This window comes from Martes martes (assembly GCF_963455335.1).
Source record: "Martes martes genome assembly, chromosome: 10".
Taxonomy (NCBI): Eukaryota; Metazoa; Chordata; class Mammalia; order Carnivora; family Mustelidae; genus Martes; species Martes martes.
Genome location: NC_137898.1, coordinates 38,226,650 through 38,254,092, shown reverse-complemented (window position 1 = coordinate 38,254,092; position 27,443 = coordinate 38,226,650).

The following is a 27,443-nucleotide window of genomic DNA, read 5'->3' as shown; positions in this document are numbered from 1 at the left end:
ATCAGATATGTAATTTCCAAATATCTTCCCCCATTATGTAGGTTGCCTTTTATATTTGTCGATTGTTTCCTTCACTGTGAAGAAGCTTTTTATTTTGTATGGAACCACAAAAGACCCCAAATAGCCAAAGCAACCTTGAAAAAAGCAAAGCTGGAGGCTTCGTAATTCTGAACTTCAAATTGTATTACAAGGTGGTAGTGATCAACACAGAATCGTACTGACACAAAAATAGACACACAGATCAATAGAACAGAATTAAAAAAATAAAAAAAAAACAGAAATGAACCCACAACTGCATGGTCAATTAATCTCTGACAAAGCAGAAAAGAATATCTAATGGGAAAAGGATTGTCTCTTCAATAACTGGTGCTGGGAAAACTGGTCAGCAATACACAAAAGAATGAAATTGGACCTCTTTTTTACACCAGATACAAAAATAAATTCAAAATGATTGAAGACCTAAATGTGACACCTGAAATCATAAAAACCCTAGAGGAAAACATAGAGTTACCTCCTGGACATTAACCATGGCCATTTCCTTCTAGATATGTCTCCTGAGGCAAGGGAAACAAAAGCAAAAATAAAGTATTAGGACCTTTCTTTTTATTTAGAAATAATTAATTGTAAGGAAGCACATAGTGATCAAATAGATGATTGCTTTAGAAAAAAAATTTATAGAGAGTTGCCTGGGTGGCTCAGTAGATTAAGTGTCTGCCTTCGGCCCAGGTCATGATCCCAGGATCCTGGGATTAAGTCCCACATTGGGCTCCCTGCTCTGCAGGGAGTCTGCTTCTGTCTGGGCTTGCTGCTCCCCCTGCTTGTGCTCTCTTGCTCACTCTCTCTCTCTCTAACAAGTAAATAAATAAAATCTTTTAAAAAATGTATAGAGGGGCACCTGGGTGGCTCAGTGGGTTAAAGCCTCTGCCTTCGGCTCAGGTCATGATCCCGGGGTCCTGGGATCGAGCCCCACATCGGGCTCACTGCTCAGTGGGGAGCCTGCTTCCCCCTCTCTCTGCCTGCCTCTCTACCTACTTGTGATCTCTCTCTCCGTGTAAAATTAAAAAAAAAAAAAAACTTAAAAAAAGTGTATAGAAACTTAATAAAATGAATCTACTTATATTTTTAAGTGTTCCGTTTTATCTTTTGTCTTTTTGGGGGGACCAAATTTAATTTCTGAATTCCAGATCTTTACTAAATATTAAAGGAAAAAAAATTCCTAGGAAAAGTATCTCTCCAAGCATAGGCAAACTATAATTTTTAACAGTTAAATAATCCTTAACTGAAAAGCCTTAATGCCAAAACTATATAAGATTTACCTTTATATACTCTGCATCTATTTTTGAACTAATATATATGTAAAATATGAGTTAATATGTTATATATTATAATTGAGCTTTATATTTGGAGCCATATGTATACATATACATGTATAGAGTTAAATAATCTGATCTTTAGTAAGTAAATAATCCTTTAATCTTACTTTTTTAAGAATTATGCATTTTAATTCTTCTGCTCTTTTGGAATTTCAAAAGAATAAGAATAAAGTTGTACGGTATTTGAATCCTATTTCAGAACCAATAGAATTTATTAGTTTGCTTATTCCAAATAGGTTTTCCTGAAGCCAAAGCAAAGAATACTTCATATAAGAATACACAGAACATATAATAGTTGAATGCACATTTACTTTCATTTCTCATAATTAGAATTTTTAATTTCACAACACTGATTACCGATGATTTTGAGAATAAGCATGATGAGAAGGAGCAGTTCTTGGGACAGTTAGAGAGCTTGATTAACGAGAGAAAGAGGAAGTTGTTTTTTGTTGTTGTTGTTTGTTTGCTTTCCTTTGGCCTATGATGATGCCTGTGATGCTTGAAGCCACTAAAAATAACAACAAAAATAAACCGTAAGAGTTCAGGAGGCAACAATGCATGAAGCTTAAGATGGCAAATGTCGAGAAACTCATAGCTCGGGAAGTCAGTATTTTTGCCTTTTGAAAATGTAAAATACTTTATCAGATATGCAGTAGAAGAAACATAACAGCATTACTGAGAACCCTTCTATTGGGCATGATGGTCATCACTGAATCATAAAGGGGAGGTTTGAATACCAGCCCTAATTCTTAGCTGTATGAATTAGGTAATTTACTACTTAACCTTCCTGCATTTCTGTTTTCTCTCCTCAACATGAAAAATAAGATCTACCTCATAGGTTGTCATGAAAACTACATGGTATTGCATAATCTAATTTGGGCCATAGGCGCCTACATAAATAGTAAAGTTTTGTGTTAGATTTTAAAAATAAGTAACAGAATATCATTGTGCTGAACAGTTAAAAGTTTAAAGAAAAAAGACAAAAGAGAAAGACCTTGGATATCTATGTCCCCAAACATTTTTCTTTACTATGCATTTAGGCAAACAATTTATGTTTTTTGAACTTGTCTTGTATTAGAGCTTCGAGCAGTTATGAGATTTGAAAAGTGGTTCAGAAAACAAACCTCTTCCCTCAAGGAACTCACAATCCAATCTATAAGCTAGATTTTTTTTTTTTTTTTTTAATAATACTCTCACTGAAGACCTCACTCTAATAGAGTTACTGGGTTAGGAAAGATTAATTTTGACTGGACTATTTAGTATAAAAATGCTTCTCACACCTCTTAACCAGACAGTTGATGGATTTCTGTGATTGAACCACTCTGCTACTATTTACAGGGGAAATCAATATAGGAGGGCCAGTGTATTCTAAACAGTCCTAAAAGTTTCAATCATCCCATTCTTTAATGAGGGTTATTTGTGGTATCTTTGAATACATTCCCTGTTCAAAGGGAGAAAAATGCTAAAACACAGAGGATAGCTTGCAACTGGTGAATTTTAGCATGATCCAAATCTCATTTGTATTATAATAAATTATTAGAGCTAATCGTGCTTTGAAGATTTCCTGTGTGGTTCTATAACTCTTAACAATGCTGTTATGAGGCATATTATGCAGATACTATCAAATTTGAAATTGTTGTTTGCTCAATGAAGTTACAATGCTATTTTATTCCAAATGTAGAAGATATCGATCTTTCAGAAGCAAAATAGTTTGATTTTAAAATGCGTGTTTTAAAATGAAATCCACTCTCAGACCTAGATGATAATTACAGTCTATCAAGTACCAGAATGTAGGAAGGCTGACGTTTTTTCTACATCCTTAACATGAGGTGCATTTCTAAGATTCGTAACTACTGAATCCTTTATTTCCCTCACTATGAGCTATGTATGGCCTTGTACAAATACTAATCTCCTTTCTCTGCCTTGTTTAGTCACCTGTAAAATGTGGAAAATATTGTCCTCTCTCCCTCATGAAATTCTCTAGGAATCTGATGGAACTTTGCATTAAACTCAAGTTTTCTCATCCAACGCTTGTGCTCTTTTGACCCCTAAGGGCTGTGCAGGTTATCCAGAATCTTTTTTTCCCCCCTTTACAGTTTATGCCATTCCAATATCATCAAAATATTAACTAATGATTTCTTCCCAAAGCTTAAAAGTTTTGTTTATAATACTTGGTGCCTATAAATCCACATATAGATATAAAGAACGTATCTATGAATAATATGAGGGATCTAATTGTGCCTTATATTCTATATTGTTATTTTACTACAATTCATTTTTCCTGCCAATTTGTAATACTGCAGCTTTCAAATACAAGTTCCCTTACACAGACAGGTGTTTTTCTGGGTTCCTTCTTTAGTTTTATCATTTTGTTTGTCTATCCTTGTGTCTACAGCACACCATTTTAACTATTCTAGCCTTGTTAGAACTCCAAATGTCAATAGCTAAGTCCTTTTGTTTATCTTCTTTAAAAATGGCTTAGCTGGGGGGAAAAAAAAAACGGCTTGGCTATCTTGAACTTTTATACTCCTATAAATGCTAGGAGCAACTGGGTAGGAATTTTAACTGGAATTACATTGAGTCCTGGATTAATCTGGGGAAAACAGGATGCTTTGCCACACTGAATCGACACATATATGAACATTATGTCTCTATTTGTTCATATCTTCTATGTCTTCTATTCTTATTTGCTAGTTTTCCTCAGTTAAAGTTGCTTTTATCTTTCTTTTATTGACAAGGGCACATTTGTTTCTTGGAAAATAGATAATAGTATATAGTCAGTTCAACATTATGTACTGGATTTGCCAGAAATTCCATTTTTCACTTTTCACATTACATTTTTTACTGTTCAGGAAATTTGTTTTGAGATTTTGTCTACTGTTAATACATTACAAAATTGCAGAGATTAAATGATGACATTTAGCTCCTGTGAAGTATTTTAAAGAATATCTGCAAATGGTAAAATAACAAAAGTTATTAAAAACGTGCAATTAAAAAAAATAATAATTCCTTCCTACTATTGGTTTGTAACCCTCCTAGGACTTCCCGGGTGTAATCTGAAACCGGCCCCTGTCATTAGAGGGGGTGACTGGAGAAAAGAGGCAAGCCGTTCCAGGTTGATAGGCGGCCTATTTTATTAAGAGCAAAGGGAACTTACATATGAGGCTTACCTTGGTCAGCAGCAAGATGAAATGGATCCCCATACTTGCCCTCCAAATCTTAGAAGTTTATATAGAGGCCCTTGTAAGGACCTATTTTATATTTTTATTTTAGCCAGAGGCTTCCATTGAAGTTAAACAATAACTTTGTTGTTTAACCCTTTAACTGCCCCTGCTCCCCTTCCCCCAGGGGACTTGTTTTTAAGTCCCGGAAACCAGTTCCAGGTAACAAAGCCCAGGTACAAGGGTGGGTCAGGGCAGGTGGAGACATCCCGATCAGTGGGGGCGCATACTGTCTCCTAGCTACCAAGGTGATGGGCTAGTTTCCATGGCTACTGTGGGGTGAATTGTAATTCGGTTAGCCACCTGTGTGTGGCCAGGCCCAACCACATGACCTTTGCTCTATAAAAGTTAGTCTGGAAAGCAGGGAGGGGTCGTCCTCTCTGTAGGGGCGTCCCCAACCGGTCTGTTTGACCGTCGGTCTGATTCTTGATGCTTGGCGCGAAATAAAGCTTTGCTTGACCTTCGCTTTGTATCAGTCTCGCTCCTTTAATCACGGACCCATTATTGGGGTACCCATTTTTGGGGGGACCTAACAGCCCTAAATGGGTTCAATCACATATACACTGCGGGTGCTTTCAACAACATATCACCATCTCAAGGCTGTGTCCTTGGAGCAGGCTCTGGGAACTGGAAAGGCCAGCAGAACCCATGTTTCAAGGACAGAAGAGGGGGTGAGGAGCCTCTGATTGCCCAGGTCCAGCTCCCAGGTCAGTCAGTGGTCACATCTTTTTGATGTTCCCCAACACCTATGCTGCTTTACAATGCAGGTTTTATTATTACCAGACTTTTTATCTTGGCATCGTTAAACAAAATTCAAACTCAAGAATTGGGCAGCACCCCGCCCAACAAGTAGAGGGGAGCTTTAGCAGTTGTACGATACTGAAGGTTTCTGTAAGAAGGAGGGTGGGACCAGACGTTATAGCAAATGAAAAAAGATTGTTTCAGGCAAGGTCACCTTCCCTTAGGGGAAAGGCAGAGGTCCTGTTAGGTCGATTACCTCAGCTTCCTTTGAGTGATGGAGAATCCTTGTGACAGATTACCTCATTAGTGCTGGACCACAAAATTCCACTCCCAGAATGTTTGAAACTGCAGTTAGGTCGTGGTTTGCTGTTCTGGGGCCAAGTGACTCCACCTTGGGTCTGTGGCTTTGTTTTTGGTTTTTTGTTTGTTTGTTTGTTTTTCTTTTTAACAACGTAAACCATAGAGCACCTGGGTGGCTCAGGCAGTTAAGCATCTGCCTTCAGCTCAGGTCCTGATCCCAGGGTCCTAGGATGGAGTCCCAAATCAGGCCCTCTGCCCAGAGGGGAGCCTGCTTCTCCCTCTGCCTGCCTCTCTGCCTGTTTGTATGCTCTCTCTCTCTGTCAAATAAATAAAATAAAATCTTAATATAAACCATATTTTTATAAACCATAATTTTTGTGTGTACATGTATATAAGCATATATAAAACCCATATATGCATGTATTAATATAGTGGTTGATATTAGAATTTTTGTAGTTATGCTCAAAATATTTGCCTGTAGTATTCCTTTCTCCTGTTCTCCTTCTGTGGCTTTAGTATCAGTGCCCTACTAGTTTTATAAGATAACTTTTGGTAATATTCCCTCTCTTTAACATTTTTGGAATATATATATAAAGGATTATCTGTTTCTTGAATACATTGGAACTTGCCTTAAAAAGTCAGGATTCTTGAATCTCACCCATGATTTTTATCTAGTTTCTGTTTTGGAATTCTGCCTGTGGTTCAAGTTTTAATGATGTTGAAAGTAAAAGTTCAGCATTATCAGAGTAATCCATTTATTTCATTCTCAAATGAAAAAAAAAATGGTGGCTCAAATTAGAGAAATGGACTTGCTGAAGAAGAAGCTATAATTCTCTTAAACCTACAGTTCCTGCGTTGTATACACACATACAGTGCCATGAGGGATCTTCTCCTGGTGGCCCTAAGTTCAAACCACTAAGTATAATTTCCTTGGAGTTTGATTTTTTTCCCCCTTTTTTGTTAATTTATTGGTCTCTGGGAGGTAGGTGACATAACTGGGGTAGCCAGGTCCTGTCAGAAATATTTTAACCAGATACCAAAGAACCCAATATGTCACAAATAAGTATATTCTAACTAACACAGTAAGAATAGGTTTAAAATCATCCCTAGCTAGCTTTGGTCACTGATCTTTTCCAATTTTACAGGGTCTCAAAATGAAGGACCCATAAGATGTATTCCTTACCTCACCCATTTTGTTAAGTTTGAGTTCTTAATCATGTTTTTAAGTGAAGAAATAAAGCCTTTTCTACAGAATGACTGATGTCACCCTTTACTTAACATCCACCTTCCCAAGTTGGCCCTCTCTACAGTACAGGTTCATTACCATAGTAACTTAACCTAACAAAATTGTTACAGAGCCTAAAAAAATTGTACACAGATCAAACTAGTTTTCCCAGTCACCAAGTTTCACACACTGAAACAAAAAGTCATTCTAATAATAATAATAATGATGATGATAATAATAATAATAATAATAATAATGACAGCATTTGTACTCCTCATGTCTTAGCAATAGTATGGTGCCATAAGGATGTAAATTATTTTGCTTTCGTTCTAGTTTTTATGGATAAGGAAGTGAGACTCCTGGAGGTTTGCAGAAGTGCCATTTGGTGAAAGATTGAGCATTTTTTGACCGCCTAGTTGGCATTCTTCTGAGTTCAGTGTGGTTGCATTGTTATTGAATGTTTTCCCATGTGCAAGGAAACAGGGTGCTTGGTTGCATTTATAATGAAACATCAACTGAGAAAATTCTTCGCCTTTCTGACAGTTTCATCATAAATATTACCTTTACAACAAGAGAGAAGTCAAAAGAATAGTGAGGATACATCAGATATGATTAAGTTCTAAATCTGAATACCTTCACGTATCAAGACTCATTCCAGAGCATGACACTGTATTTGTGGAACGTTAATAGATACAAATTTATATTTAATGTGACATGTCATAGTTTATTTATTTTTTGATTCTGAAATTATTTTCCCCAGACAGTGTGAATTCAGTAAGCTATAAAAAGCAAATATTGTCCATCCTTTGGAATTTCAAAGGGCCGTGTGGTTAAACAGGGAGTTAATTATGTAAAGATGCCAGAGATCATTAATAAATGCATTTCTAGTGGGAGGATTAAAAAACTTTACACTATTGACAGTGAAATCCACTCACTCAGTTTGATTTTAGGAGCTGAGCTTTAAAAAAACAACCAGATATTGCCTTTGTGAGGACACATTTCTGCCTACAATCATTTTCGAGATGCCAAATTTCAAGGGCTGTTTTTAGGCTCCATTTAAGGGACAAGTACTTAATACCCAAATTAGTTAATTGCACTCATGAATACTCAGCAAATATACACAAAGCTGAATATGTGTCCTCCATTACTTTCTCTAGGACTTCCTACACTGGAAATGACATTGTTATTTTAATAAGTGGGAATTAGAATCATTCTTTCTACCCCATTTCCAACCGGACACAGGTTTTCTTTTGCAGAATTCACAACTAAGAGAACCACTTGGCTCCAACTCCAGTACCAAGGGACACTACTTCACTGACTTTTAACGAAGAAGAATTGGCTAGACTAGATGAGTGAAAATATCTTAGGCTGTTCAGACCCAATGAGCCATGAAACCAAATGTGGTGCCACTTTGCTATTAGACTACAAAAAAGTCTTTTGTTGTTGTTGTTGTTTCTTTCAAAAGTTGTCCTATTTGATGAATACATGTTTGTAAATTATGTAATAGTTCAGATGAATTAAAACAAGTATTAAGAGATGCATAATTTCTTACCTAATTGAACTATCCATGTATTATAAAATAGTGTAATTTTTTTTAACTGAAAGGTACCTCTATAATTAGCCAGTTTAAATCCCTTGTTTTAGAGAAACAGAAATTGAGGCTTCAAGATAAAAAGGGATTTGCTCAAAGTCAAACAGCTGAAACTTAGAATCCTGCTAAGAACTGCTGTATCTTGTTCCCTGACTATACAGGTGTTTTAGTTCCCCCTAAGGCTTGATACAGGGTTGCATACCTCTCCGGTGCTCCCTCTCCCCTATGGCTTTATAGTGTAGAGCATTTCAAATGTCCTTCTTTTTTTTAAAATTTAATTTAATTTTATTTCTTTTGAGTGTTCCAGAATTCATTGTTTATGCACCACACCCAGTGCTCCATGCAATACGTGCCCTCCATAATACCCACCACCAGGCTCACCCCACCCCTCACTCCCCCTCCAAAACCCTCAGTTTGTTTCTCAGAGTCCACAGTTTCTCATGGTTTGTTTCCCCCTCCTATTTCCCCTAACTCACTTCTCCTCTACATCTCCCAATGTCTTCCATGTTATTCCTTATGCTCCACAAGTAAGTGAAACCATATGATAATTGACTCTCTTTGCTTGACTTATTTCACTCAGCATAATCTCTTCCAGTCCCATCCATGTTGATACAAAAGTTGGGTATTCATCCTTTCTGATGGAGGCGTAACACTCCATTATATATACGGACCATATCTTCTTTATCCATTCATCTGTTGAAGGGCATCTTGGTTCTTTCCACAGTTTGGCAACTGTGGCCGTTGCTGCCATGAATATTGGGGTACAAATAGCCCTTCTTTTCACTACATCTGTATCTTTGGGGTAAATACCCAGTAGTGCAATTGCAAGGTCATAGGGAAGCTCTGTTTTTAATTTCTTAAGGAATATCCACACTGTTTTCCAAAGTGGCTGCACTCACTTGCATTCCCACCAATAGTGTAAGAGGGTTCCCCTTTCTCCACATCCTCTCCAAAACATGTTGTTTACTGTCTTGTTAATTTTGGCCATTCTAACTGGTGTAAGGTGGTATCTCAGTGTGGTTTTGATTTGAATCTCCCTGATGGCTAATGATGATGGACATTTTCTCATGTGTCTGTTAGCCATTTGTATGTCTTCTTTGGAGAAGTGTCTGTTCATGTCTTCTGCCCATTTTTTGACATGATTATCTGTTTTGTGTATTTTGAGTTTGAGGAGTTCTTTATAGATCTTGGATATCAGCCCTTTATCTATAGTGTCATTTGCAAATATCTTCTTCCATTCCTTGGGTTACCTCAAATGTCCTTTTATAGGGAGCTTTATATTTTAAAGGAAGCCCTTAAATTCTAATGAGATATGATCCCTACTTCTGTGTCCCCATCTTTCTTATTTAACTTTAGGGTCTAAGATCAATTCACTCTTAGTATTATTAGCTTGCCTTAACTTGCACTTTCTCCCACCCCCACATAAGTTTTAAGTTTCTTGAGGACAATTATTTATTTTTTATATTCTCTATTCTAACTAATAGAGCATCTGACGTTGGAAACAATAAAACATTTTGGAAACTTTTTATTTGCAGCTATAATTTAAATCTGTTGTTGACTTCCAAGTCTAAAAGCAATTTAGCTTTTTTTTTTCTTACTGCATTGCATCATAAGAAACACTGCTAGACAAGTTATATAGGCAAGAAAGACTTAATTTAAGACTTTATTGCATTAGGAGAGATTAAATTCCTCCCTCAAACAAAAGGTGGGATAGTTATTAAACCCAGGAAACAGCTAGCAAAAAAGTAGGATATTAGTGAGGATTTGGGTAAATGTGATTATATCATCTGTATCTGCTAAATATCTCTTGTCCACCTTTGGTATTTGCACTCCTACAGAGACTGGGAGATAGGGGTGTTACCTTTTTTGATGATTACATTACAAAGGATGGCTTCTAGGTCCTTGAGAGAGATATTCCTGGGGTGTAAAACTGGCAAGAGGCTGGGAGAAGGTTTATATTGCAAAAGGGCAGAGAAAGAATTTATAATTGTAAGTTTTATAAATTCAATAAAGAAAAGGAGGTGTGTGGGCTATAGTGAGGAAAAACCCATCTAAAGTTTAGTCAAGATGGAGAGGACATTAAGGCCATCTTGGTAACAATCCAGTATATTTCATTTACTCCGACACTGTTTATAACTTATGGTGTAAGTAATAGAAAACTAATGCCCAAATGGCTTAATAAGGATAACTAATATAACCAAAAGTTCAAAGGCAGTATGGTTCCAGGGTTGGTTCACTGACCAGCTTAAGAATATCACTAAACACTTAATTTATTTTTATTTCTAATATCCTAGTCTAGTATAAACCCCATGCTGGCTCAATCTTCCTCATAGTGAAATAGTTAGAAGTAAATTTTCAAGCTTTCCTTACAATGAAACTACTTGCCAGTACAGAGTCTCTTAGGAAAGACCCTCTTATATCTCATTGGCTAGAATCACGTGATCCTTCCTGCTCTGAACCTAGAAGGATGACTCAGAATCTCTTGATTAGCTGCCCATTACCATGATTTACTCCTGAATTCCTTCAGGGAAGAGTGATTGAAAAAAAAAAAACAGAAGATTCTTTTTTGAAGAAAGAATGTAGAAATTAATACTGGGTAAACAATCAACAATAATAGAAGACACTACAAAAGCTATTAAGAGTTGGGACTTACTGGGATATTCACATTTTTGAACTACTAAATAATTGGATTAGAATAATAGAATGAGTTCTATAAATAATCTCAAAACCTATGTTTTTCCTGAATTTACTAACCTTTCCAAATGTATGTCCAATCTAATTTCTATATATGGTGACAGACTAGGCAATTAAGGACTAAGTCAACTACCCTCCCCAGCAGCCACATACCTTTATGTCCCATGCCATCTCTTTATAATTTTGCTGTTTACGTGTGCATCACTATACAATTATTTTGCAGGCATCAAGTTTTATATAAATGGGATATTATATGGCAAGTATTTTTGCAGTCTGTTTTAATTATTTTCTCAGTTTTGTTTTTTTTTAAGACTTTATTTATTTATTTGAGAGAAAGAGATATAGCGAGAGAGGGAACAAAAGCAGGGGGAGTGGGAGAGGGGGAAGCAGGCTTCCTGCATAGCAGGAAGCCCGATGTGGGGCGCAATCCGAGGACCCTGGGATCATGACCTGAGCCAAAGGCAGATGCTTAACAACTGAGCCACCCAGGTGCCCCTTATTTTCTCAGTTTAATCATGATGTAGATACAATGTATCCACGTAAATGATGTTAATATATGATGCTTAAAATGATAACATTATTTTTATAATTAGATAAGTGAATTTCCCAAAACCATTTATTGAATATTTTTATAAACTTACTCATTTTCCAATGATATGTGTCATTTGTACAATATATAACACCTCTCATATGTTAAATTCATCTATTTGTAATATTTTTCTGAACTCCCTATTATATTGATATCTCTATGTCAGAGATAAGTATTCTCAGTTCATAGAGTTTTAGAGTAATTCATTTTTTTTTAAGATTTTATTTATTTGCAAGAGAGAGAGAGTGAGTGACGGAGAGTACAAGCAGGGAGGAGGGGCAAGAGAGAAGCAGACGCCCTCCTGAGCAGGAAGCCCGATGTGGGCTGGATCCCAGGACCCTAGGATCATGACCTGAGCCAAAGGCAGACGCCTAACCAACTGAGCCACCTGGGTACCCCTAGAATAATTCTTGATATTTAGAAATATATTTGGAAACACTCACCTTGTTTTTTTTCTTCACAACTTTATTAAATTTTAATGGATCATTATTTCTCTAAAAAAGTGAGGGGAGAACATGAGTGGGGGAGAGGCAGACTCCCCACTGGGCAGGGAGCCCAACTTGGGGCTTCATCCCAGGATCCTGGGATCATGACCTGAGCCAAAGGCAGGTGCTTAACTGATGGAATCACCTAGGCATCCCTTTATGTTGATTTTAAATCTAGCAACTTGAAGAATTTATTGCTTCTAACAGTTTTCTAGTTATCTTCTTGATTTTTTGTATGTAGGCTTTCATCATAAATTCTCCAAGTACTAATAGTTATGCCTTCTATCTGAATCCTTATATTTTTGTCCTTACATTACTACCTTGGTTATATCTTTTGTTCAGTATTAAGTAGGATTGGTATAGCGGGTTTTCTCTCTTTGTAATCTCAAGGTGAAAGTTTTGATTTTGGGGTTTGCACAGTTTTCGTTAATTATTTTTAACGAGGTAAGGTTGTTTTCTTTTTCTCTACTAATACTCTTTATTGAGAAATTGAGATGATTTAAAATGTTTCTCAGGACTTTATTAGATTACAAAATACATATAGGAAAGTGACTACATTCATGTAATTATTACCTTGATCAAGAAATAGAATATTAGCAGTGCCCACAGAAAACCCCTTTGTACTCTCTGCTAGTCACTTGTCTTCTCTTTCTCTCCCACCCATAAATGATGACAACTATGACTCTCTAAAATCATAGATCAGTACTGACTGACTTTAAAACTTTGTGATGATTTTAAACTTTAAATGAATGGGAACATGTCAGGGATGCTCTCGCTTTAGGCCTCCTTGCTCAGATTACATTTATGATATCCATGTTATTATGTGTAGTAATGTCACTGATATATAGTATTCAAAATGTCAAATACCATTTATGCATTTCTTTGCTGATGGAAATTTGTTTTTCCAGTTTTTGCATATTATGAATAACATAGCTCTGAATACATGTGCACGAGTATTGTGGAGAACACATGCATACACTTCTATTGGATAATACTTGTGAATGGAATTGTTGAAACATAAAACATGCACATGTTCACAATTAGTAGATATTACCAAATAGGTTCCCAAAGTGGTTATATCAAATTACACATTCATTCGTCAGCTGTATGTTTTCACAAAAGTGAAATCAGTCATTCAGTTTAGTCCTTCTGATGACTGTGGAGTAGTCTTGGATTATGGCTTTAATTTGCTCTCCTCTGATGACTAATGGTTACTGACAAATTTGTCATCATCTGTAAAGTATTTTGGAATGTAAATTAATACAAGGACTGTGGAAAACAGCATGGAGGTCCTCAAAAAAATTTAAAAGCACATACAAAATTGTTTCTGCAAGTCCATCTTTGAGTATATACCAAAAATGAAAATTTGAAGAGGAGCTTGAAGAAATATCTGCACTCCCATGCTCATTGCAGCATTATTTACATTGACAAAGATGGGAGAGCAACCTAAATGTCCATCAACAAATGAATGGATAGTGTGGTATACACATATAATGAAATGCTAATCAGCCTTTACAAAGGAAGAAATCTTGCTATTTGCTACAGTATGGATGAACTTAGAAGGCATTATGCTGAGTGAAATAGCCAGACACAGACTAAATTCCACAGGATTCTACTTATGTAGGAGTTCATAGAAGCAGAGTTCATATGAGTTCATAGAAGCAGAGAGGAGAGTGGTGGTTACCAGTGGCTGGGGGGAAAGGAAATTGGGAAAGTTTTATGCAGTTTCACTTACATGATATGAATGAGTCCTAGAGATCTGCTAAACAGCATAGTGAATATAATTAATAATAGTGTGCTGTATACTGAAATTTGCTAAAAGAACAGAACTTATGTTAAATATTCTTATAAAAGGGAAGACAAAACTTCTTGAGGGGATAAGGAAGGCACTGCATAGTGACAGTTTCATAGGTGTATACTTCAAATTTATCAAAGTGTGTATATTAAATATGTATAGCTTTTTATATCAGTCTTACCTCAATAAAAATAAAAAAAATATTTAACCTTTTTTCTGTGGGGTTGTTTGTATCTTTTTAATGTAGAAGATATTTATTTATCTATGTCAAGTCCTTAGAATATATATATACCACAAAATATCTTCATCAAATCTATGGTTCATCTTTTAATTTTGATGGCATTTAAAACAATGACTATAATGTTTACATATTCACATTTATTATGTTTCTCTCTATTAATCGGTGCTTTTCTTTTTTTTCTTTTTTTTAAGATTTTATTTATTTATTTGACGGGCAGAGATCACAAGTAGGCAGAGAGGCAGGCAGAGAGAGAGAGAGGAGGAAGCAGGCTTCCCGCCGAGCAGAGAGCCCGATGCGGGGCTCGATCCCAGGACACTGGGATCATGACCTGAGCCGAAGGCAGGGGCTTTAACCCACTGAGCCACCCAGGCGCCCCTAATCGGTGCTTTTCTAATTTTAAGAAACTTGTGCCTACATCCGGATTTTAAAGATATTCTGTTTTGCTTTCCAAAAGTTAGTTGTTTTGTTCTGTTTTTTCCCCATGTTCTACCTTTGACATTTAGGTTTAGATTTACAATGCCTCCACTATTGATTTTTGTTTGTGGCTTTGCATTAGTTTTGTGTGACTGATGTAACAGATTGCCAAAATTTAGTGACTAAGGTGTACAAATTTATTATCTTACAGTCTGTAGGTCAGAAGTTGGACTCCTGTCTCCCTAGACTATAAACAAAGTGCCCTTTAGGGCTGCCTGCCTTTCTGGAGGCAGCGGGGGAGAATGGTTCCTTTTTTCCCCCTGCTTCTAAAGTCTGTCTTTACTTGGCTCATGACCTCCTTCTATCTTCAAAGCCAACAAAGGCATCTTGAGTGCCCCTCATATTATATCACTCTGACATCTCTCTCTCTCCTCCCACTTTTAAAAACTTTGTGATTACATTAAGTCCACTCAGATTCCACAGGATAATTTATCTATTTTAAGGTTAACTAATTAGCATCCTTAATTTCATCTGCAACCTTAATTCCTCTTTACCAGGTCAGGTGATATATTCAGTTTCCAGGGATTAGGACATGAGCTTCTGAAAGGATGTGGGGATGGGTAGCATTTTCTGCTTTTCATACAGGTTTTCAGTTAAATTCTTCATGAGACTGTATTTTCTTTTTCTCTGTGCCACATTACCTTTGATCTTAGAGGCTTAAAATGATAAATATTTATTGTGACATTCTGAGATACCTGTTGTGGGTCAGGATTTCAGAAGAGGTTTAGCCAGGTGATTCTGATTCAGGATCTCTCGTGAAGTTACAGTCAAAATATTGGTCAAAATTCAGTCATCTAAAGACATGAGTAAGGCTACAGGATCTACTTTCAAGGTGGCTCACTCATGGGATATTGGCAGTGACTTAGGCTAAGTCAGTCTCGCTGCTCTAGATATAACAGCGGAAGGCCTCCAGTTCTTGTTGTTACTGGCAGGATGTTTCTGTTTGTTTTCACATGAACCTCCTCATAAGACAGTTTGTGTCTCTACAACACGGCAGATTACCCCACAGTGACTGACTCAAAAGAGAGAACAAGGAGGAGGCTGCAATGCGTTTCATGGTGTAGTTTCAGAAGCCACACATTACCCTTTTGCCATCTTCTGTTTGTTATGAGTAAGTCATTAACTCCAGCCCACATCCAAGGGAAGGGGATTAATTCCACCTTCTGAATGAGGAAGTACCCACAGATCTGTGTACATATTTTAAAACCACCATAGCAATTTTTATAGAATTTGCAGGGAATGTAAATTCAACACTGGTGACTGATTAGAGAAAGTATTAATACTTTTTAGGGGAAACATTTTTTTTTTTTTTCTGCTTGGTTTTAAGGCTCAACTGTCTTTCTCTCTTAGTAGAATTCTGTTTTGTTTAACTTTGTCATTGAGACCTTCAAGGATGATGCTATATGAAGGGTATCAGTTCCAAATCTGCTTTACAGAAATCTAAGACCCTGACTCCTTATCTCTACATAGCCAGTAAACCTGAAACTGTTGGGTCCCGTAGATCACCACACAAGTTTAGGCTACTTAATGTAGTTTTGCTCTGTGCTATAGCCTCTTTGATTTTAGCCCCTGAAGATTTCCTTCGCTTTCTTGAAAATACAACAACAAACTTAGAAATATATTTACTATATATTATCCTGAATTTTTATGATTTTTCTAGTAAGATTTGTTATAGGATAACCACTCTACTTCACTCCCAGAAATGAAAATCTCTGAAGAGAGATTTATAGTACAGACATGCACTAAAACTTAATTTGGAATACTAGGTGCTACCAATTCATAATAAGCTTTTGGATACCCCTCTGGTAGTAGCTTTGACTGACCAGTTCCATCTATCCATCTTTCTGAGATTATCTTTCTCTTCTGTCTTCTAATTCTTCTGCATTTGATGATGCATCTCTCTTGCTGGTTTCACACTTTCAGAAGGTGTCTGATAACCAAGTCTTTTTTTTTTTTTTTAGATTTATTTATTTATTTATTTGACAGAGAGATCACAAGCAGGCAGAGAGGCAGGCAGAGAGAGAGGAGGAAGCAGGCTCCCTGCTGAGCAGAGAGCCCGATGCGGGGCTTGATCCCAGAATCCTGAGATCATGACCTGAGCCGAAGGCAGAGGCCTTAACCCACTGAGCCACCCAGGTGCCCCAACCAAGTCTTTTTTATACTACCTTGTATTCACAAAACATTTCAAATTCCCTTTTTTACCAAACTTCATTGCTTTGGCATCTGACTTCATTCAGCTCAGGTCCTGGTCCCAGTATCCTGGGATCCAGCCTCACGTTGGACTTCCTGATCAGCAGGGATTCTGCTTCTTCCTTCCCCTGCCCTGGCTCTCTGTCTCTCTCTCTCTCTCTATCCTCCTCTCAAATAAATAAATAAAATCTTTTTAAAAAATAAAAAAATAATAATGAAAAGTCTGTAAGTTAGGCTGCCAAATGGAATACACTAACATCTCTCTCAGCAAGGTTAGTTTTCTAAAGTTGAGATAAAGAATCTGAAATATATGTTATACATGTATCAACCTGTGAGATAATATAGTCCTATAAGATATAAACTTTAATATGGATAATGTCCTCAGAGTGACTTCCCTGCAGATCAATTTTTCTCTTAACTCCATCTATCTTAGACTAAGTAAAGAAGATAGCATTCAGTTGATAAGTTTCAGGACTAGATACTTTTCCCCAGCCCATGTAATATTCCTATTTTAAGTAGCCATGAATAAAGTTTAATGAACATTTAGGTTCATATGGAGGTCAAATAGAAGGGAGAAACTGGTCTCATTACGATTTTCTTTTTTTTTTTTTAAAGATTTTATTTATTTATTTGACAGAGATCACAAGCAGGCAGAGAGAGGAAGGGAAGCAGCCTCCCTGCTGAGCAGAGAGCCCGATGCGGGGTTCGATTCCAGGACCCTGGGATCATGACCTGAGCCGAAGGCAGAGGCTTTAACTCACTGAGCCCCTCATTATGATTCTCCTCATTATGATTCTCAAACAGTGAGAACATGAACTCTGAACCTCAGACAAACCTGGTTTCTGCTTCTTGCTTTGCCATTAACTAAAGCCAAACCTTCGGGTAAGACCAATTCTCCGTGCCTTAATTTCTTCACCTTATAATGAGAGCAAGGCCAAGGCACTTGGCCTGATATGTTTCACTGTTCTGTCAGCATCTGGAGCAGCATCTGGTGCATAAGACTTAAGTAATAATGAATGAACGAATGAATTATCTTATGTTTGGCTTTAAGTTTGAATGAAACAATGTGTTTTTTGTATCTTTATTGGCAAAGCTATCTTCAAGTGAAATTGCTAAAACAAAACAAAACAAAAAAAAATAAGAAGTGGTTAACCTATCAAAACTGTAGCCTACATAGTCTGTTTTGAGGGATCTTTGGAAACTGGGCTTTTAAAACAATAATGTTTCCTCTAAATCTGTTTTCTCTCAATTTTGTCTTTGTTGCATGAGACAAAATTCTCCATGATACAGGAGAGCTGGCTGCCTAATCCCAGGCAGCTGGGATTAGCCTTATAACTATTATTATATTATAGTTATTATTATAACTATAATAGCCTTATAGTTTCATGATTAAGGAAGAAGAGGTTTTTTTCTCCCAGCTCCAGTTAAAAAGAAGAAATGTTGGGGCGCCTGGGTGGCTCAGTGGGTTAAAGCCTCTGCCTTCGGCTCAGGTCATGATCCCAGGGTCCTGGGATCGAGCCCCGCATCGGGCTCTCTGCTCAGCAGGGAGCCTGCTTCCCTTCCCCTCTCTCTCTTTGCCTACTTGTGATCTCTGTCAAATAAATAAATAAAATCTTTAAAAAAAAAAAAAAAAGAAGAAGAAGAAATGTCGGGGGAGTCTTCTGACTGAAATGGGGCATTCCTATTACCTTAGGACAAAGATTCTTTGCAGGTAACAAAACAATAGTCATTAAAAATCACTCAAAACAGTATGGTACTGGCATGAAAACAGACCTATAAATCAGGGGAACAGAATGGAGAGTCCAGAAATAATCCTGTACATATATGGTCAATTAATCTATGACAAAGGAAGCAAGAATATACAATGGGAAAAGGATAGTTTTTCAATAAATGGCAGTGGGAGAACTGGACAGCCAAATGTAAAAGAATGAAACTGCACCACTATCTTATACCATATACAAAATAAATTGAAAAACAGATTAAAGACTTGAACGTAAGACCTGAAACCATAAAACTTCTGGAAGAAAACATAGGCAGTAAGCTCTTCGACACTGTTCTTAGCAATATTTCTTTGGATCAATCTTCCCAGACAAAAGCAGTAAAAGCTAAAAGAGTTGAATAAGATTGCATTCAAACTAAAAAAGCTTTTGCACAGCATAGGGAAATCAACACAAAAAGTCAACCTACTAAATGGAAGAAGATATTTGCAAATCATACGTCTGATAAAGGGTTAATATCCAAAGTATTTAAAGAAAATATACCATTCAATAGCAAAAGCAAACAATTAAAAATGGACGGGAGGGGAGCAGGGGGTTGCCTGGGTGGCCCAGTTGGTTACGTATCAACCCTTGGCTAGGGTTATGATCCCAGGAGTCCTGGGATCAAGCCCAGAGTCAGGCTTCCTGCTTAGCAGGGAATCTGCTCCTCCCTCTCTCTCCCTCTTCCTTTGTGTGGGTTCTTTGTCCTAAAAGAAAAAAAAAAAAAAAAAAAGCTTGAACATTTTCCCAAAGAAGACCTACATAGATACAGAAATTGGACTAGAACAGAACTGCCACATGACCCAGCAATTTCACTTCTGGGTATATACCTGAAAAAAAAAAAAAAAAAACACCAAAAACACCAATTGGAGGAACTATATGCACCCCTCTGTTCATTGCAGCACTATTTACAATAGCCAAGATATGGAAGTACTTAAGTGTGCACTGATAGATGAATGGATAAAGATGGATAAAGATGTGGTGTGTAACAGTGAAATATTAGCCATAAAAAGTGAAATCTTGCCATATGTGACAACGTGGTTGGACATAAAGGATATTATGCTAAGTAAAACAAGTCAGAGAAAGACCTACCATTTGATTTCACTTATGTGGAATTTAAACAAAAGAACAAACAAAACAGACTGATAAAGGAAATGGTCAACAGAGGGGAGGGGTTGAGTGTGAGCAGCCTAGGTGAAGGGAATTAAAAGGTGCAACTTTCAGCTATAACATAAGTCATAGGAATGTAATGCACAGCATAGAGAATAGTCAAACTATTTTAATAACTCGGCATAGTGAAAGATGGTAACTAGACTTATGGCAGGGATCATTTCACATTGTATAAAAATACTGAGTCACTAGGATGTACACCTGAAACTAATAGGTATTTTATGTTAATTATACTTCAACTTAAAAAAAAAAACAGACCAATTCATTCTACATATCATTTGTTTAATACACATAAAATAATGTTACTATTTACAGTTAGAGGTGGGAAGGATGTGTGTGGAACTGGAAGTCAGAAAATGTAAATTCTAATCTCAGCTCTCATATTAGAAGGGTTACTTTTTGGTAAATTGACTTGTCCCTCTGATCCTCAAATTCTATATGTGTGAGTAGATGGAACATGAGATCTTTGGGCTTTTTCCTTGATAAAATGAGACAAAATTGGGTTCTAGTGGGTGGCCCATGGTAGATAATCAAATGTCAGTTTGCTATTTTTTTTTTAAAGATTTCATTTACTTATTTGTTGGGGTGGGGGGGTTGAATGCTCACACAAACTGGAGGAACGGCAGGAGAGGGGTAAACAGGCTCCCTGGGCTCGATCCAGGGACCCTGGAGTAATGACCTGAGCAGAAGGCAGATACTTAACTGGCTGGGCCACCCAGCTGTCCCCACTCTGTCTTCTTTATAAGATTGTGGTTTTTCATCCCAAGTCTGACATTAGGTGTGAGGCCTCAGAAACTCAAAACCTCTCTCAGTGTCTTTATCCATTACTCACCTGTCAAAGTTGATGACTAATTCTTATCTGATAAAACTGTTGTTTAGAGGTGAAATAAAACAGTATCAATGAATAACACTTCGAGAATTTACATTTAATATTTAGACATAAGGGATAATTACAGTAGTTGAAAAGTGCTTTTTTTTTTTTTTTTAACACCTTTTCACTTTTATAAAGCTAACAACTCAGCCAGTGACCGGAAACAATAAAGAAACACTGTAATGTCATATAACTGGATTCTTTCTGGTTATGAGATTAATGGCATATTTGAATAATATATAAATTATTGATGCTCTATAAGTAGTTATGATTAAAGCTATTTGGTGAGAAATAAGAATGACTAGAAATAAGTATATCTCGGGGAAATCCACAGATGCTACTTTTGTTGGATTCAGGAAAATCTGTCTTTTCAAAATGAGGTGTGTTAGCAGCCAAACTCTTCATCTATTTCAAAGTTCTGTTTATGTGATAGATTCTTAACATCTTGTTTTTTTTTTAATTGAAGTATAGTTGACACGCAGTGTTACATTGTTTCAGGCTCACAACACGATGATTCCACAAGTCTACGTGTTATTATGCTGTGCTCACCACAAATACACACTTTATTTTTTTTATTTTATTTTTTTTAAGACATCTATTTATTTATTTGACAGAGAAAGAGAGATCACAAGTAGGGAGGCAGGAAGTAGGCTCCCTGCTGAGCAGAGAGCCCACCACGGGGGCTCGGGGGCTCGATTCTAGGACCCTGAGATCAGGACCTGTGCCGAAGGCAGAGGCTTAACCCACTGATCCACCCAGGCACCCTGCTTATCACAAATACAGCAACTCTCTGTCACCACACAACACTATTACGTTAAGATTAGCTATATCCCCTATGCTGGACATTTTATCCCCATTTAACATCTCATTTCAAAACTTTATATATGCATATTTGAAGAACTGTTCTTCACCCATTATGTTAAAAAAAAAAGGTTCTTTAACATTAAAAGAAAAATCTAGTCGCCACAATGAGGGAAGCTCTAAAGATGAATTAATTGAGCAATACTGGGAGTAGGTGAGAAAGTAAGATTTATTTTGTCAGAAGGAAGTTCCAATTATACCCACAGAATTAATACTTGCAGAACCTATAAAGTCTTAAGATAAAATGATAAAGACCATATGTGGTTATAAGTATTATTGAATGAGACTTTCAGAGAAGATCTGGGATTTTGAGAATCTTCTAGAAGGCGAATGAGCTGTTAAAGGACTCATTTGGTAAGTGATTAATTAGACTTTGAGAGGGAAGTGATATGTAGTACTGGAACTCCATCACCTGACTTGGTGAATCCTGGCAGAAAAATAAGCTATCTACCCTATTTTGAATTACTTAATGTTACTTACTTATTTTTAAAAAAGGATTTTATTTATTTATTTAATTGACACAGAGAGAGAGAGAGAGAGTGTGTGAGAGGGAACACAAGCAGGGGGAGTGGGAGAGGGAGAAATAGGTTTCTTACTGAACAGGGAGGACAATGTAGGGCTTGATTCCAGGACCATGGGATCATGACCTGAGCCTAAGGTAGATGCCTAATGACTGACCCAGGTGTCCCTGAATCACTGAATTTTATGATCTAATCTGCCAGTCATTGACACTCATGGATCCAGTACCCTATGCCACAAGTTGCATGTATCCCTGTTTCCATGTTTTAGCCAGTGTATTACTCTACCTGGAATGCATTTCATTTTTCCTTGTTTTTTTTTTTCAGTGACTAATTCAGAACTCTGTGCAGGTCTCTACTTTTTGTGGGTCACTAGAGAACAGTCTGTATACATTAGGTCACATGTTCAATCTTTGCATTTATGTTGCATTTATTTGATAATTGTTTTACTCCTTCTATGTCTCCTGATAATTTTATTGGTGTTTTAACTTTAAGATAATTGTAGATTCACATGCAGGTATAATAACCTAGAGATCATATGTACCATTTACCTAGTTTTTCCCAAAGGTAACATCCTAAAACACTGTAGCATAGTACCAGGACCAAAATACTGACATTGATATAGTCAAGACTCAACATTCTGTGGCCATAAAGGTCCCTCACGTTGCTCTTTGACAGCCGCACCCACCTTGACCCCAGCAAACACTAATCTGTTTTCCATTTCTGTAATTTCATGATTTCAGGAATATTATATAAATGGAATCATATAATAGGTAACATTTTGGGATTTGCCTTTTTTCACCCAGAATAACTTTTTTAAAAAATTTGTCCAATAAACATGTATGGATTGTTCTTTTCTTTTTATTACTGAGCAGTCTTCCATGGCGTAGGTCTATCAAAGTTTATTTAGCCGTTTGTTTTTTGAACATCTGGATTATTTACAGTTTGGGGCTATTAAGAATAAAGTTTCTCTAAACTTTTGTGCAGAGATTTTCCTGTGATCACAAGTCTTTATCTGGGACAAATGTCCAGGAGTGTAATGCTGAATCATATGTTAGTTGCATATTTAGTTTAGTTTTTTTTTGATAGTTTGTTTTGTTTTGAGTTTTTTGTTGTTGTTGTTTCGTTTTGCTTTTAATAAATTGCCAAACCATTTTCCAACATGGCTATACCATTCACATTTTCATCAGTGATATATGAATGACCCACTTGCTCTACACCTGGCTAACATTAGGTTTTTGTCTTTTTTTTTTTAAGTTTTAACAATTCTGATAAGTATATAGTAGTTTCCTATAATGTTTTTCATTTGTATTTACCTACTGGCTGATAATATTAACCATTTCTTCATGTGGTTATTTATAATCTGTGTATCATTGTAGGTAAAATATCTCTCGTCTTTTGTCCATTTTCAGACTATGTTTTTTGAGTTGTGAAAATTCAATATTCTAGATACTATTCTTCTGTATACAAAATTTGCAAATGTTTTCTCACAGTCTGTTGAATGCCTTTTCACCCTTTTAGTGGGATTTTGTGGATAAATAGTTGTTAAAATATTTATAAAGTCCAACTCATCAATTGTTCTCCTTTTATGTATCATACTATTAGTGTCAAGTCTGGAAACACTTTGCCTACCCGAAATGCTGATGATTTTATTTTATTTTTTACCAAGTTTTATAGATCGTTCTACATTTAAACTTACTATTTATATCTAAGGGGAGCATTCTAGACCTCATATGTGTGATGAATGTCCTGGCTCCCTATTTGGTCTTCTCTGACACAATACTAGTGGGTATTTTGGGTACTTCCTAATAGAATGAAAGTCTAACTATCCAGTCAACTTTGCTGGCATAGGTGGATGTGGACCATCATTTTTTCTTTTTTTCTTGTGGTATTTGACTGGATTAGAGCAGTTATTGTCCAGACATTTTCTCTTTTGCTAAGTTGCCTGTTTCCTGGTTTTGGCTAGAGAGAGCATGTTTTTGCTGGGCTTTTTGGTTTGGGTGACTGTTGGCATTTCTGGGTTGCTGGCTTCTTCAGCTCTAAGTATAGGATAGCTGAGGCAAGAACTCCATGCACTCCCAATCTTTTTTCCCTTGGGACACAATGTTCCAGCTCACCTTTTCTCCCTCCACTTTTTATGGTCTTCTTAACATTTGTTTCGCATAATGTCCAGGGTGTTTTATTTGGTGGGAAAAATAAGGAGGTATATATGTTGGTTATTTTTCTAGGATCTTTCAGTGGTATTTTAACTTATTTACATATGGTCTGTCTCCCAGGAAGGTCTTAGGTCTCTGAAACAGACGTATTGTTTGTGGTTTAGCAAGCATAGCATGGCTCCCGAGGTCGTGGTTGTGATGGACATGGCTATTGGTCTGATCATTCAGCCTTGCCACTCGGCAACTGTCAGCAAAGGTGGTCCTCTGCAGTCACATCTTTGCTGCCAGACACAATTCTCCAGGCCATGAATAGACCTCTGATTCAGTCTAGGCCATCTGAAGTTCAGTACATAAGAGATTTCAATGAAAGGCAAAGGCATGTGAAGAGAGGATGAGTGCAGAGATTGACAGGTGAATTGAGAAAGAGAACAAGATTGGTTCCATCTCTTTATGTAATTAGAGAACTTTAGAACTGAAGGTTGCTGTGGGCTTCCATGTGGGCTTAGGAGGGTTGTCTCTAGCAAGAAAGAGAATGAAGACAAAATATACAGGAAAATACAGATGAGAGACACAGAGCGCACTGCCTGGGTTGTGTGTTGTGCTTAGGTCCTTATTCTAGATCTTCCTACAGCAGACACCATTTCTACCCAATTGTTCATGCCCCACACTCCATTCTTTTCACTGTAATTAAATTTGGTTTCTCCTATTAGTTATCAAATAATAGTAAATCGTTCAATCACTTATATGTATGGGATACACCTTTTTTTTTTTTTTGTGAACTCTGGAAATATATTTTACAGCTTCTCTCATTTTCACTTTGATTTACTTTCCCTTTTTTCCTGGTTCTCTTAGTTTGCATTGACGATAGAAGAGTAACAGCATTGCAGGTGGAGGTACTAGTTGAGTATTTTAGTTTCTTTTTCCCCCAGTTTCCATCCTTCAGAACCAAAAAATACATAATACTTATAAAATCTTCTCATACATCTGGGAGTGACTAGCAGATAACAGTACATTAAAAAGCATCCATTACTTAGAAACAGTGGAAGATTGATGCTCATTCTGTTTGACAATACATATCTAATTGCCCACTTATGAGTGAAGTAACATTACAGACACTTTAGAGCTATGAAATATTTATATGGAAAGGCCTCTGACTCACTGTTAAATCGTTGTGCCAAGTGTATTTTAAGAACCTTCTGAAATTTGGAGTTCGTCATTATTTACTTCATTCAGAGGAAATACGTTAAAGGTGTCTATTGAAAGTTGCAAGAAAGGGTACCTATTTCTGTAAGCGTAAGAGTTCATGAACTAATGGGGAATTTCTCTCCTGTTGCAAGGCTTGGTGGAATTATCAATAAGAAGGACCTGGAAGTCCTAGGTAAGCTCTAGGATCTTTGTTAATGTGAACCTACGGTATTTCTTTAAATAGGAAAATTCATTGAACAGAGGTACATTCAAAATCTGTTTGGAAAATTATTCTTCATTGCTTAAGGGAATCTTGTATCAGCAACATAACTTAATGGATTTCTAATATATTGGTGACTGTGATTTGGTTTCCTTCTGGAAATCACTTATATTTTAGGATGCATTAACACTGGCAGAATGTTTAGGAAAAGGCTGAAACAATGCCTTACCTAGAAATGAACATGAGGGGCACTTGTCATTTTAATTCTAACCATGATAACATCACACGTCTCTTCTTTAAGTTAGTCTAAGTCTTAAAGGCAAAGATACACAAGTACAACCAATCACATGACAATAATTTGTAGAGCAGCAACTATGTACCCTGCATGGTGAAATTAATTCTCTATATTTATTGTCTTCCCTGATTCTCACACTCCAGTGAAAAAAGAAGTACTGTCATTTCACGTGTGAAGAACCTGAGCATTTTTAGGAGGGTAAAGCTGCTTGTCCACATTCACATACATAGAAGCAGCACATCAAGGATCTGAACTCTTATCTAGCTACAAACTCTGCTGTTATTAATCAGTTTTCTAGTTTGTTTCTCCATGAGTGTGGCAAAAATTCCTTCTTGCCTAGTCTTAGATCATTTCCATTCTCAACAAAGAATCTTGGCAGGAGTTAATTGGTGGCTCAAATATTCCACTGTTTTTCTTTAATTCACAGTATGCTTCTGGAATCCCCTAATTTCCTTTGGGGGTGAGGGGAGGGCAGAGAAGGTCTGCAAATAATAAGAATGTGTCTAGTTTATTTCAGGACTTGATCAGGAATTGAATTTCCTCATAACATTTAAGCCACCATGTAATTTAAGTAAATGAACGTATACATCCCTTCCTCACTTGATCTATAATTTTCATTCATAAATACTGAGCTTTAAAAGATGCATTCTTGGGGCACCTGGGTGTTTCAGTGGGTTGAGCATCCAGCTCTTGGTTTCAGCTCACTCAGGTCATGCTCTCATGGATCCTGAGATGGAGCCCCACTCTGGCTCTGCACTCAGTGGGGAGTCTGTTTGAAATTCTCTCTCTCCCTTTCTTCAGTTTACGAGCTCTCTCTCTCAAATAAATAAATAAAATCTTTTTTAAAAAAATCTTTTTTTTTAAAGATTTTATTTATTTATTTGAGAGAGGCAGACAGAGGGAGAGGGGGAAGCAGGCTCCCTGCTGAGCAGAGAGCCCAATGCAGGGCTTGATCCCAGGACCCTGGGATCATGACCCGAGCTGAAGGCAGAGGCTTTAACCCACTGAGCCACCCAGGCACCTCAAATCTTTTTAAAAAATATCTTATTTATTTATTTGACAGAGAGAGACAAAGAGAGAGAGGGAATACAAGCAGGGGGAGTCGGAGAGGGAAAAGCAGGCTTCCAGCTGAGCAGGGAGCCCAAAGTGAGGCTTGATCCCAGGACCCTGGGATCGTGACCTGAGCTGAAGGCAGACGCTTAACAACTGAACCACCCAGGTGCCCTCAAATTAATAAATCTTAAAAGAGAGAGAGAGAGAGATTCATTCTTCATAAACCTTGTGTTTTGCATGGCTACACAAGCTATGGTATTAAATTTAGTTCTGTTGATTAGAATATTAAGAGCAGAGACTTCACTACTTTGTTCTAGGGGAAGAATTTAATAAGGACAGCAAGAATACATGCAATTCAATTGAACACATGTAACATTACAAACAATATAGGTATAACCCAGAAAAGAGTGGGAGCTAGACCCTGTCCTCCAAAAGGGA